This window comes from Leptodactylus fuscus, chromosome 5 (genome assembly GCF_031893055.1).
Source record: "Leptodactylus fuscus isolate aLepFus1 chromosome 5, aLepFus1.hap2, whole genome shotgun sequence".
NCBI lineage: Eukaryota > Metazoa > Chordata > Amphibia > Anura > Leptodactylidae > Leptodactylus > Leptodactylus fuscus.
Window position 1 is genome coordinate 18,817,726 of NC_134269.1, and position 11,125 is coordinate 18,828,850.

An 11,125-nucleotide genomic window follows, 5' to 3' on the forward strand; every position below is an offset into this window, starting at 1 on the left:
ATTCATGTCCCCCATCTCTGCCCCCATTGTCATGTCCCCCATCTCTGCCCCCATTATCATGTCCCCCATCTCTGCCCCCAGATTCATGTCTCCACATCTCTGCCCCCAGTGTCATGTCCCCCATCTCTGCCCCCAGTGTCATGCCGTCCCCTCCTTCATCTGCCCTGTTTCACGTTCCACCTCTATGCGTACACACATTAAACTTACCTTCAACGACGACTCCGAGTCCTCGCTCCCCCGCCGCACTCTCTCTCTCTTGGGCTAGTTCACACGTGAACTGCCCGCACGGGTTTTGACACAGAGAGAGACGCGGCGAGCTGCATCTCTCTCTGGTGAAAGCCCGCTTGCTGCGACCATCGCGGTCACGGCTTTCCCCTCCGCTGTCGGCTCAAATGAATGAGCCGACATAGGAGGGTGCTGCCGGGGGCAGAAGCCGCGCGGCTCAACCCGCGCGGCTTCCGCCTGAAGATTTAGAAGCGATGTGACGTCATCACGTCACATCACGTCTACACATCAGCGTGTAATAGCGAGTAGCTGCATGAGTATTGCACCTCTGCGCTCCGCACAAAAGTCTCAAACTTTGTCTCTTAGAGACAAAGTTTGAGACTTTTGTGCGGGCCGCAGATATGCCTGTAAAGGGTCAACATGCGGCCCGCGGGCCACATGTTTGACATGCCTGTTATACAGTACAGGATATATATTATCAGTGTATAGATATATCATTATACAGTACAGTATATATATTATCAATGTATAGATATATCATTATACAGTATACAGTATATATATTATCAGTGTATAGATATATCATTATACAGTACAGTATATACACTCACCGGCCACTTTATTAGGTACACCATGCTAGTAACGGGTTGGACCCCCTTTTGCCTTCAGAACTGCCTCAATTCTTCGTGGCATAGATTCAACAAGGTGCTGGAAGCATTCCTCAGAGATTTTGGTCCATATTGACATGATGGCATCACACAGTTGCCGCAGATTTGTCGGCTGCACATCCATGATGCGAATCTCCCGTTCCACCACATCCCAAAGATGCTCCTCTATTGGATTGAGATCTGGTGACTGTGGAGGCCAGTGGAGTACAGTGAACTCATTGTCATGTTCAAGAAACCAGTCTGAGATGATTCCAGCTTTATGACATGGCATTGCATTATCCTGCTGAAAGTAGCCATCAGATGTTGGGTACATTGTGGTCATAAAGGGATGGACATGGTCAGCAACAATACTCAGGTAGGCTTTGGCGTTGCAACGATGCTCAATTGGTACCAAGGGGCCCAAAGAGTGCCAAGAAAATATTCCCCACACCATGACACCACCACCACCAGCCTGAACCGTTGATACAAGGCAGGATGGATCCATGCTTTCATGTTGTTGACACCAAATTCTGACCCTACCATCCGAATGTCGCAGCAGAAATCGAGACTCATCAGACCAGGCAACGTTTTTCCAATCTTCAATTGTCCAATTTCGATGAGCTTGTGCAAATTGTAGCCTCAGTTTCCTGTTCTTAGCTGAAAGGAGTGGCACCCGGTGTGGTCTTCTGCTGCTGTAGCCCATCTGCCTCAAAGTTCGACGTACTGTACGTTCAGAGATGCTCTTCTGGCTACCTTGGTTGTAACGGGTGGCTATTTGAGTCACTGTTGCCTTTCTATCAGCTCGAACCAGTCTGGCCATTCTCCTCTGACCTCTGGCATCAACAACGCATTTCCGCCCACAGAACTGCCGCTCACTGGATGTTTTTTCTTTTTCGGACCATTCTCTGTAAACCCTAGAGATGGTTGTGCGTGAAAATCCCAGTAGATCAGCAGTTTCTGAAATACTCAGACCAGCCCTTCTGGCACCAACAACCATGCCACGTTCAAAGGCACTCAAATCACCTTTCTTCCCCATACTGATGCTCGGTTTGAACTGCAGAAGATTGTCTTGACCATGTCTACATGCCTAAATGCACTGAGTTGCCGCCATGTGATTGGCTGATTAGAAATTAAGTGTTAACGAGCAGTTGGACAGGTGTACCTAATAAAGTGGCCGGTGAGTGTATATTATCAGTGTATAGATACTACATTATACAGTACAGTATATATATTATCAGTGTATAGATACTACATTATACAGTACAGTATATATATTATCAGTGTATAGATATATCATTATACAGTACAGTATATATATTATCAGTGTATAGATACTACATTATACAGTACAGTATATATATTATCAGTGTATAGATATATCATTATACAGTACAGTATATATATTACCAGTGTATAGATACTACATTATACAGTACAGTATATATATTATCAGTGTATAGATACTACATTATACAGTACAGTATATATATTATCAGTGTATAGATACTACATTATACAGTACAGTATATATATTATCACTGTATAGATATATCATTATACAGTATACAGTATATATATTATCAGTGTATAGATATATCATTATACAGTACAGTATATATATTATCAGTGTATAGATATATCATTATACAGTATACAGTATATATATTATCAGTGTATAGATATATCATTATACAGTACAGTATATATATTATCAGTGTATAGATATATCATTATACAGTACAGTATATATATTATCAGTGTATAGATACTACATTATACAGTACAGTATATATATTATCAGTGTATAGATATATCATTATACAGTACAGTATATATATTATCAGTGTATAGATACTACATTATACAGTACAGTATATATATTATCAGTGTATAGATACATCATTATACAGTACAGTATATATATTATCAGTGTATAGATATACCATTATACAGTACAGTATATATATTATCAGTGTATAGATATATCATTATACAGTACAGTATATATATTATCAGTGTATAGATACTACATTATACAGTACAGTATATATAATCAGTGTATAGATATATCATTATACAGTACAGTATATATATTATCAGTGTATAGATACTACATTATACAGTACAGTATATATATTATCAGTGTATAGATACTACATTATACAGTACAGTATATATATTATCAGTGTATAGATACTACATTATACAGTACAGTATATATATTATCAGTGTATAGATATATCATTATACAGTACAGTATATATATTATCAGTGTATAGATACTACATTATACAGTACAGTATATATATTATCAGTGTATAGATACTACATTATACAGTACAGTATATATATTATCAGTGTATAGATACTACATTATACAGTACAGTATATATATTATCAGTGTATAGATACTACATTATACAGTACAGTATATATATTATCAGTGTATAGATATATCATTATACAGTACAGTATATATATTATCAGTGTATAGATACTACATTATACAGTACAGTATATATATTATCAGTGTATAGATACTACATTATACAGTACAGTATATATATTATCAGTGTATAGATACTACATTATACAGTACAGTATATATATTATCAGTGTATAGATACTACATTATACAGTACAGTATATATATTATCAGTGTATAGATATATCATTATACAGTACAGTATATATATTATCAGTGTATAGATACTACATTATACAGTACAGTATATATATTATCAGTGTATAGATACTACATTATACAGTACAGTATATATATTATCAGTGTATAGATACTACATTATACAGTACAGTATATATATTATCAGTGTATAGATACTACATTATACAGTACAGTATATATATTATCAGTGTATAGATACATCATTATACAGTACAGTATATATATTATCAGTGTATAGATATACCATTATACAGTACAGTATATATATTATCAGTGTATAGATATATCATTATACAGTACAGTATATATATTATCAGTGTATAGATACTACATTATACAGTACAGTATATATATTATCAGTGTATAGATATATCATTATACAGTACAGTATATATATTATCAGTGCGCTCAGTACAGTATATATATTCTCAGTGTATACAGTGTGTGTGATGTTTCTGTGTATTTCCAGTACAGTGTGCTCAGTCTGGAGCCGTGTTGTGCTTCGCTCTCGCCTCCTCCTCTTCCCCAGTAATAAGGTCAGGGTGAGCTGGTTCGGTAACATGCTGTAACATTAGCTGCACTCAGAGGACGCCGGAGGGGAACTTACGTAACCTCCAGAGAAAAACAGAGCAGCCATTTGCAGAGCCGCCGTGTCATCTCCTCGGGTTGGCTGAATTTACGCATTGTGTATAGGAAGCTGCAAACGTCACACCTGTACTCAGTGACATTTCTCACCGGATTGTCTGGGGGACAGGCTGTGTCTTTGTGCTGGTGATGAAACCTTGTGTTTCTGGGACATGGCTTCAGCTGTAAAGGTTACAAGACACAGCTGGTAGAGGCGGAGGCTGAGATTGTCACTTATAAGGATATTTACTGACATTTGTCTTTAGGCTAGGGCTAGATGCTGACATGTGTGAATTGTCTAGGACTTACTATTGCAGGACCGCTTTATTGCTGAGAATCGGTTGTAAAATATTGTCACATTATGTACTGACGTCTATGGAGATAAAGTTGCAATACATAAGTATTTTATTATTTGTGTTGGTCGTGTGTCAGTTGCGGAGATTCAGATAGACAGTAAGGATTGGATGTGACTTGTGTGCGACTTTTTGTCCCATAATATATGTCACTGTGTAGTCTTAGTCTATGACATTCATATACTGAGTATACAATACAGTATTAGGGCCCCCTCACACGGAGTAAACACACGTGTATTTTTTGGCAAAATACAAGTGTAAAAATTCAGTGAAGTCAATGGGAGTCATATTTTTACACGTGTATTTTGACGTGTATTTTGACATGTTTTTTTACACGTGTAAAAAAAAAATGCCATTGAAGTCAATGGGAGTCTGATTTTTACACATGTATTTTGCCAAAATACATGTGCTTTTACTCCATGTGAAGGGGCCCTGAGGGAGCCCTCACACGGAGTAAACACGCGTGCATTTTTGTAAAAATACGCCTGTAAAAATACATAGGGCCCCTTCACACGGCCTAAACGCACGTGTATTTTGGCAAAATACACGTGTAAAAATATGACTCCCATTGACTTCAATGACATTTTACACGTGTATTTTGACGTGTATTTTGACGTTTTTTTACACGTGTAAAAAAAAATGCCATTGAAGTCAATGGGAGTCTGAGTTTTACACATGTATTTTTACACATGTATTTTGCCAAAATACACGCTCTTTTACTCCGTGTGAAGGGGCATTGAAGTCAATCGGAGCCTTTTTACACGTGTATTTTGCAAAAATACACGCGCGTTTACTCCATGTGAAGGCTCCCTTATATTATATAGTTTGCATATACCTCCCATGAGATGGGAACAAAAGGAGGAGTTATAGGAAATGGAGTCTGCTCCTCCCACCACCAAGTGACAAAGACAGGAGGGAGGGGCTATGTGATACAGAGTCTGCTCCTCCCACTACAGTGTGATAAAGACAAGTAGGAGGAGCTATGTGACATGCAATCTGCTCTTCCCACCACAGGTTGAAAAAAACAGGGGTGGGGGAGCTATGTGACAGTCAATCGGCTCCACCATCGTTCCAGTAAATTACAGTTATGTCTGGTAATCTAGTAACCAGTACATGGGGGTATATCCACAGAATATCCACACAACCAACTTTGGGACCCGTCCATACAGGACAACATGTGATAGTTCCTTTGCTAGGTAGATCTCATGCTCACAGATGATAGTTCAATATCTTGCATTAACACTACAGTTTCTTAGCACCAAAAGTGCACCATCTTTCATCGCAAGCCATCTTCCTTTCTTCTTAACACTGTCACATGTTCTATCCACCCGAAGAAGTCTGAAGTCATCCAGGGAGACTGGGTGCTGATTATTCCTCCATACTATCTGCCCCTCTTGCCATGCTTAACTCGTGGGGGGAAGGGAATAGTAACAGAGATGGTAACAAAGCCTCCATGTGTCCACAGGGAAAAGAAATTCCAGTCAGCCGACCGCAGGTATCTTCCAAGCATAAACAATAGACGCCAAAAGATTTCCTTGAAAAAAGGAATCTTCAATTTCATGCAAGTTTCTCCTCTATACTTTGTCTGCCTTTCATTGTCCATGCTCCCTTAGCTCGTGGGGGGATGATAACAAGGCTATAACAAAGCATCCACGTGTACACATGAAATTCCATTCAGCTGACTGCAAGCATCTTCCAAGCATACACAATAGACACAAAATGATACCTTAGAAAATAGTCTGCAGGTTTGGAGCTTCTGTATCAGCTGCCTCTCACGCAGTGCCAAAAAAACAACAACAACAAAAAAAACAACCTTTGGGTATACAAAGTAATTCATTGTCATCCCAATTACTGTAAGGTGACTAGTTTCTGAGGGTGCAAAACATGCCCAAATCATCCCCCCTCCACTACCATTCTAGGTACGAGGTGTTTTTTCTGATATGCTGTGTTTGGTTTCCACCAAATGTGGCGCTGTGCATTTTTTGCACTATATCTGACTGGCATTGGGGTGAACGTGCTGGGACATCCATTCCTGGGAAATTGAGGGAAAGCAACAATTGCTTTTCTAAGCTCATTGCTGATGAATTGTGCTAATACACACTTGAATGCTCCAGAACAGCAAACTGCCAAAACCTTTGCTTTTATAGAGGGGGTCACACTTGCTGATGATCAATCATGGGCATTGGATTGCCAGCAGATGGCTGCTGCTTACTCTCTTAATTCCGATGGAAGCCGTAAGAACGACTCAACCTCTACCCGCCGCAGCAATTTTTTGATTTTCATTTTTGACTCCCTGTCTTCCATAAGCCATAACTTTTTTATTTTTGCATTCACAGAGCTATATGAGCACCTAATTTTTTAGGACAAATTTTACTTAATAAGGGATGGGAAAACCGAGATCAGAGACCCTGTAAAGTACAGTCCGTGTCCCAAGGAGACCATATGGAGTGGAAGGAGTCTAGAACATTATTAAGACTTGTAGTCAAGAAGTCAAGGATTCTCACGTCCTTCATACGAGCCAAGGGGTCAAGACCAGATGGAGGATTTTCACTCTTTCAGTGTCCAGAGATGAGGGTATTTGACGCACAGGTGCACAGGTACAAGAAGAGCCTAGATGCCTTACTGCCTAGGTCTCTGGGGGGGGGGGGGGTTCAGGAGATAAATAAGAAGGTAAAGGGGGATCCCTTGCAGGAAAAGGGTATCCGTAATAGACCTGATCTGCCTGCAGAAGCCCAGGATGAGAGTGCATGTCCAAAAAAATATGGTACAAGGTGCCAGATTCAAGGCACGAAGCATAGCGGGGTATGATACCAGTGCATCATAAGCTTATACTGAGTCTCCCTGAAGGTCACACATTGGAAGGACTTTTGGGCCCTAGACCACACAATCTGCCACTGTCCCATAGAGATAAGTTTGCCCACCGCCTCTGCCCATCTAGACATATAGCGGTAACTAACAGGGGAGCCAATCGCCGAGGAAGCAAGAAGCTGGTAGATCGAAGAGATGAGGCCCCTAGTGGACGTGCCCGCACGGCAGTATAAGGATCCCATTTAATATTCAATGTAAAAAAAATTTTGGCGTTCACTGTACAGCCAGAATGACATGTCTGCTGTATTCTATGGTTCGGTATGATTCCAGGGACACTGGGCTCTCAGCAGTGATCATAGAAGCAGCTAATGCTTCACCTCTGTGAATGTAACACAGGAAATTCCATTCAGCCGACTGCAGGCATCTTCCAAGCATAAACAATAGACACAAAAGGATACCTTAGCCTTACCTTAGCCTTTTTAAGTTTTAACCCTTTAAAAAAAATTCAAAACTTGCCAAAAAAAATTTGTCGACAATTCTGACACCCATATTTTTTTATTTAGCTTTCATTGTATAGAGCTTCATAAGGCATATTTATTTTGTGGGGTCAGATGTACTTATTATTTATACCATTTTGGTGTTATTCAAATTTTTATAAGTGGCAAAACAGCAAAAAAAAAAAAAAAAAAAAAAAAAAAAGGTAGTTCGGCTCTTTTGGGGTTTTTTCCCCCTCACTATAGCATTCACTGTATGTGAAAAATTTTGTAGACTTTTTCACATTATTTTATATGTGTTCTAATTTCATATTTTTTTACTTTTTACATGGCGCTTCGGTCAAAGTAGGGGGATTAGTGCCCGCGAGCTTTGTCGCCAAGTGTTCACAGTATAATTTTTCATGTTTTGTTAGATGTTTCTTATTATTTAACCCTTTCCATGACCTAGATACCAGGGATATTAGATTATTAAGTTTTTGTGGAACCACATTCCCAAGGTCACACCATCTTTGTATATGGCCAGTGTTTCTTGATGGTAACAGTGGCAATCCTGCTCCCATCCCATGCAGACTCCCACCCTGCATCAAAGGAGAAAGTTATGTAATGTGGAGACTTCCTCTCGGAGATGAGGAAGTGATATCATAACAAGGGATTTGTATCTTCACACCATATTGTACTTCTGATCATTGAGCAGACATCATGTAGACATGCTCTGCCTGATCCCACCATTCCTATCGCTCTGATTTGAGGCCTAAATCTACCTGTTGTTTCCTCTAATTCTATCCTGCACTTTATTCATTTTGTATCATTTTCTAAACCCCAAGACCACAAGGGATGTAATTTATTAATCCACCAGAACACCAGGAGTCTTAAAGGGATTCTACCATTAAAAACTTTTTTTTTGTCGTTGACACGTCGGAATAGCCTTAAGAAAGGCTATTCTTCTCCTACCTTTATATGTCTTCTTCGCCCCGCTGATCGGTTAGAATTCCGTTTTCCGTCGGTATGCAAATGAGTTCTCTCGCAGCACTGGGGGCAGTTCCCAGCGCTCAAACAGCACTGGGGGCGTTCTCAATGCTGCGAGAGAATTCTCCAGCGACGCCTCCATCTTCTGGAACGTCGTCTTCTTCCGGCGCAGGCGGTGTAACTTGTAGGCCTCAGGAAGACCCAACTGCACATGCCCACAAGCCACAAGAAAATGGTCGCTTACTTACTGTGTAAGCAGCCATTTTTTCGTGGCCACGGGAAGTTTTTAATGGTAGAATCCCTTTAATGATTGAACCGTAGACCACAGTTCTAGCCCAATGGGCTGAAGTGAGATAAATCATACGCACAAGTAGAAAACGCATATCTCCCGCTTGACTTATAATATTATGGTTATTACAATATTTACAGTCTATGATAAAATATTCATTGAATAAAGCAATTTCTGCTTGTTACATTCACAGAGATGAGACATTAGCTGCTCCTATGATCGCTGCTGAGAGCCCAATTACCGCTTATTACAATAAACAGACACAGCGGGGCCCTGTATATACCACTACAAAGGCTTCTTATAACACAGGATAATAGATTATAGACAGGAACACCCAAATGATAAACATAAGCATGGAGTACATGGAGTGATATGACATAGGCTGTATCATAAATCAGTCATCTCTGTATTATCTTCCCCATTAATACATGGATTACGTTACAGGAGGCTTGTGGCAATAAGTATAAATATTTTAGTATTTTTATACTTTTTTTTAACCAAATTATTTATTTATACTTTTTTTTTTTGGTGCCTTAACATAGGCTAAAACTTCGAGTCACTTTTCAGCTTATGCTGTATACACTGGGGGAGGGTTAGCAGTTATGTTATTACCTTTACAAGTTAGGATAAGACTAACATACCTCCCAACTGTCCCGGATTCAGCGGGACATTCACAGATTTGGTGTCTTGTCCCGCAGTCCCGGTCGGCGGGAGGTATGTCCCGGTTTCAACTCAGATCCGCTGTGCTCCGGCTAGTGGATATGTAGGCGCGATGTGATGACGTCACATCGCGCCTACAACTCTGTTAGTGAAACTGCGGAGAGAGCAGCGGGGGAGCGTTGGAAGGTGAGTATAAGTGTTTTTTTGTGTGAAACATTGAGGTGGAATATAATGAAGGGGGCCCATGAAACTGGGGGAAGATGAAGGGGGGGAGAGAACGGCATGAAACTGGGCAGAGATGGGGGGACATGAAACTGGGATAAGATGATGGGGGGTGAGAACGGCATGAAACTGGGACAGAGATGAAGGGGGGACATGAAACGGGGGCAGATGAAGGGGGGAGAGAATGGCATGAAACTAGGTAGAGATGGGAGGGCATGAATCTGGGGACAGAGATGGGGGGACATGAATCTGGGGGCAGAGATGCGGGGACATGAATCTGGGGGCAGAGATGAAGGGACATGAAACTGGGGACAGAGTTGGAGGGGGGACATATAATTTATGGGTGACTGTAGGAGGATTATACTGTGTAGGGGCACATGAAAAATGAATGAGAATGGGCGGAGTCAAGATAGAAGTTGATGGAGCATTCCCACAACACTCTTACTTCAATTCAAATTTAGCCTTTTTTCAAGTCAATTTTTTATTTGAAATGTAACATTTTTTAGATTTCAATAATTCTAAATGAAAACAAACATCTTATTCTGCATTTCTGCAATTAAATTATTGAATGGGGTAAATCCAAAAAACAATAATAGAAAAAAAAAACGTGTGGGGAAAACAAATTAATGAATCAGTAGTTTATAGAATCAATTTTACAGCAGTAATTTGTGGTAATAGTTTTCTGGATGTATTTATCAGTCCCTCACATTTTTTGGGAGGAATTTAGTACATAAGTAGCTACCACACAGGAGAAAACACATCTATGAGAACAGTCAGGAAAGCTGTTTGCTGTCTATGAATAATATCCCATTTTTAACCACACAAGCAGCCAGAGGTAGATACAAGTACATAGAAGGCTTTTATCTTACGTTGTAACATGTGAGAGTTGGAGAATGTTCAGTCCTTTGCACAGAGCAGATTTGCAGATGTGTATGTGAAGGCTGTGAGGAGAATCAACCCCTCCCCTCGCTATTCAGTGTGTGACGGCAGAACAGAACTTAGCCATTCCACTCACTGTGAAGTCGTCTTGCTTACCTAATGTATCTATGGATGAACCTTGGTTGGCAACAGGGGACGTCCTGAAAATTAGCCAGACTTCTAATGGTGGAACTTTAGAGAGGTTTTTCAGATATAAAGCAGCCACATTTTTT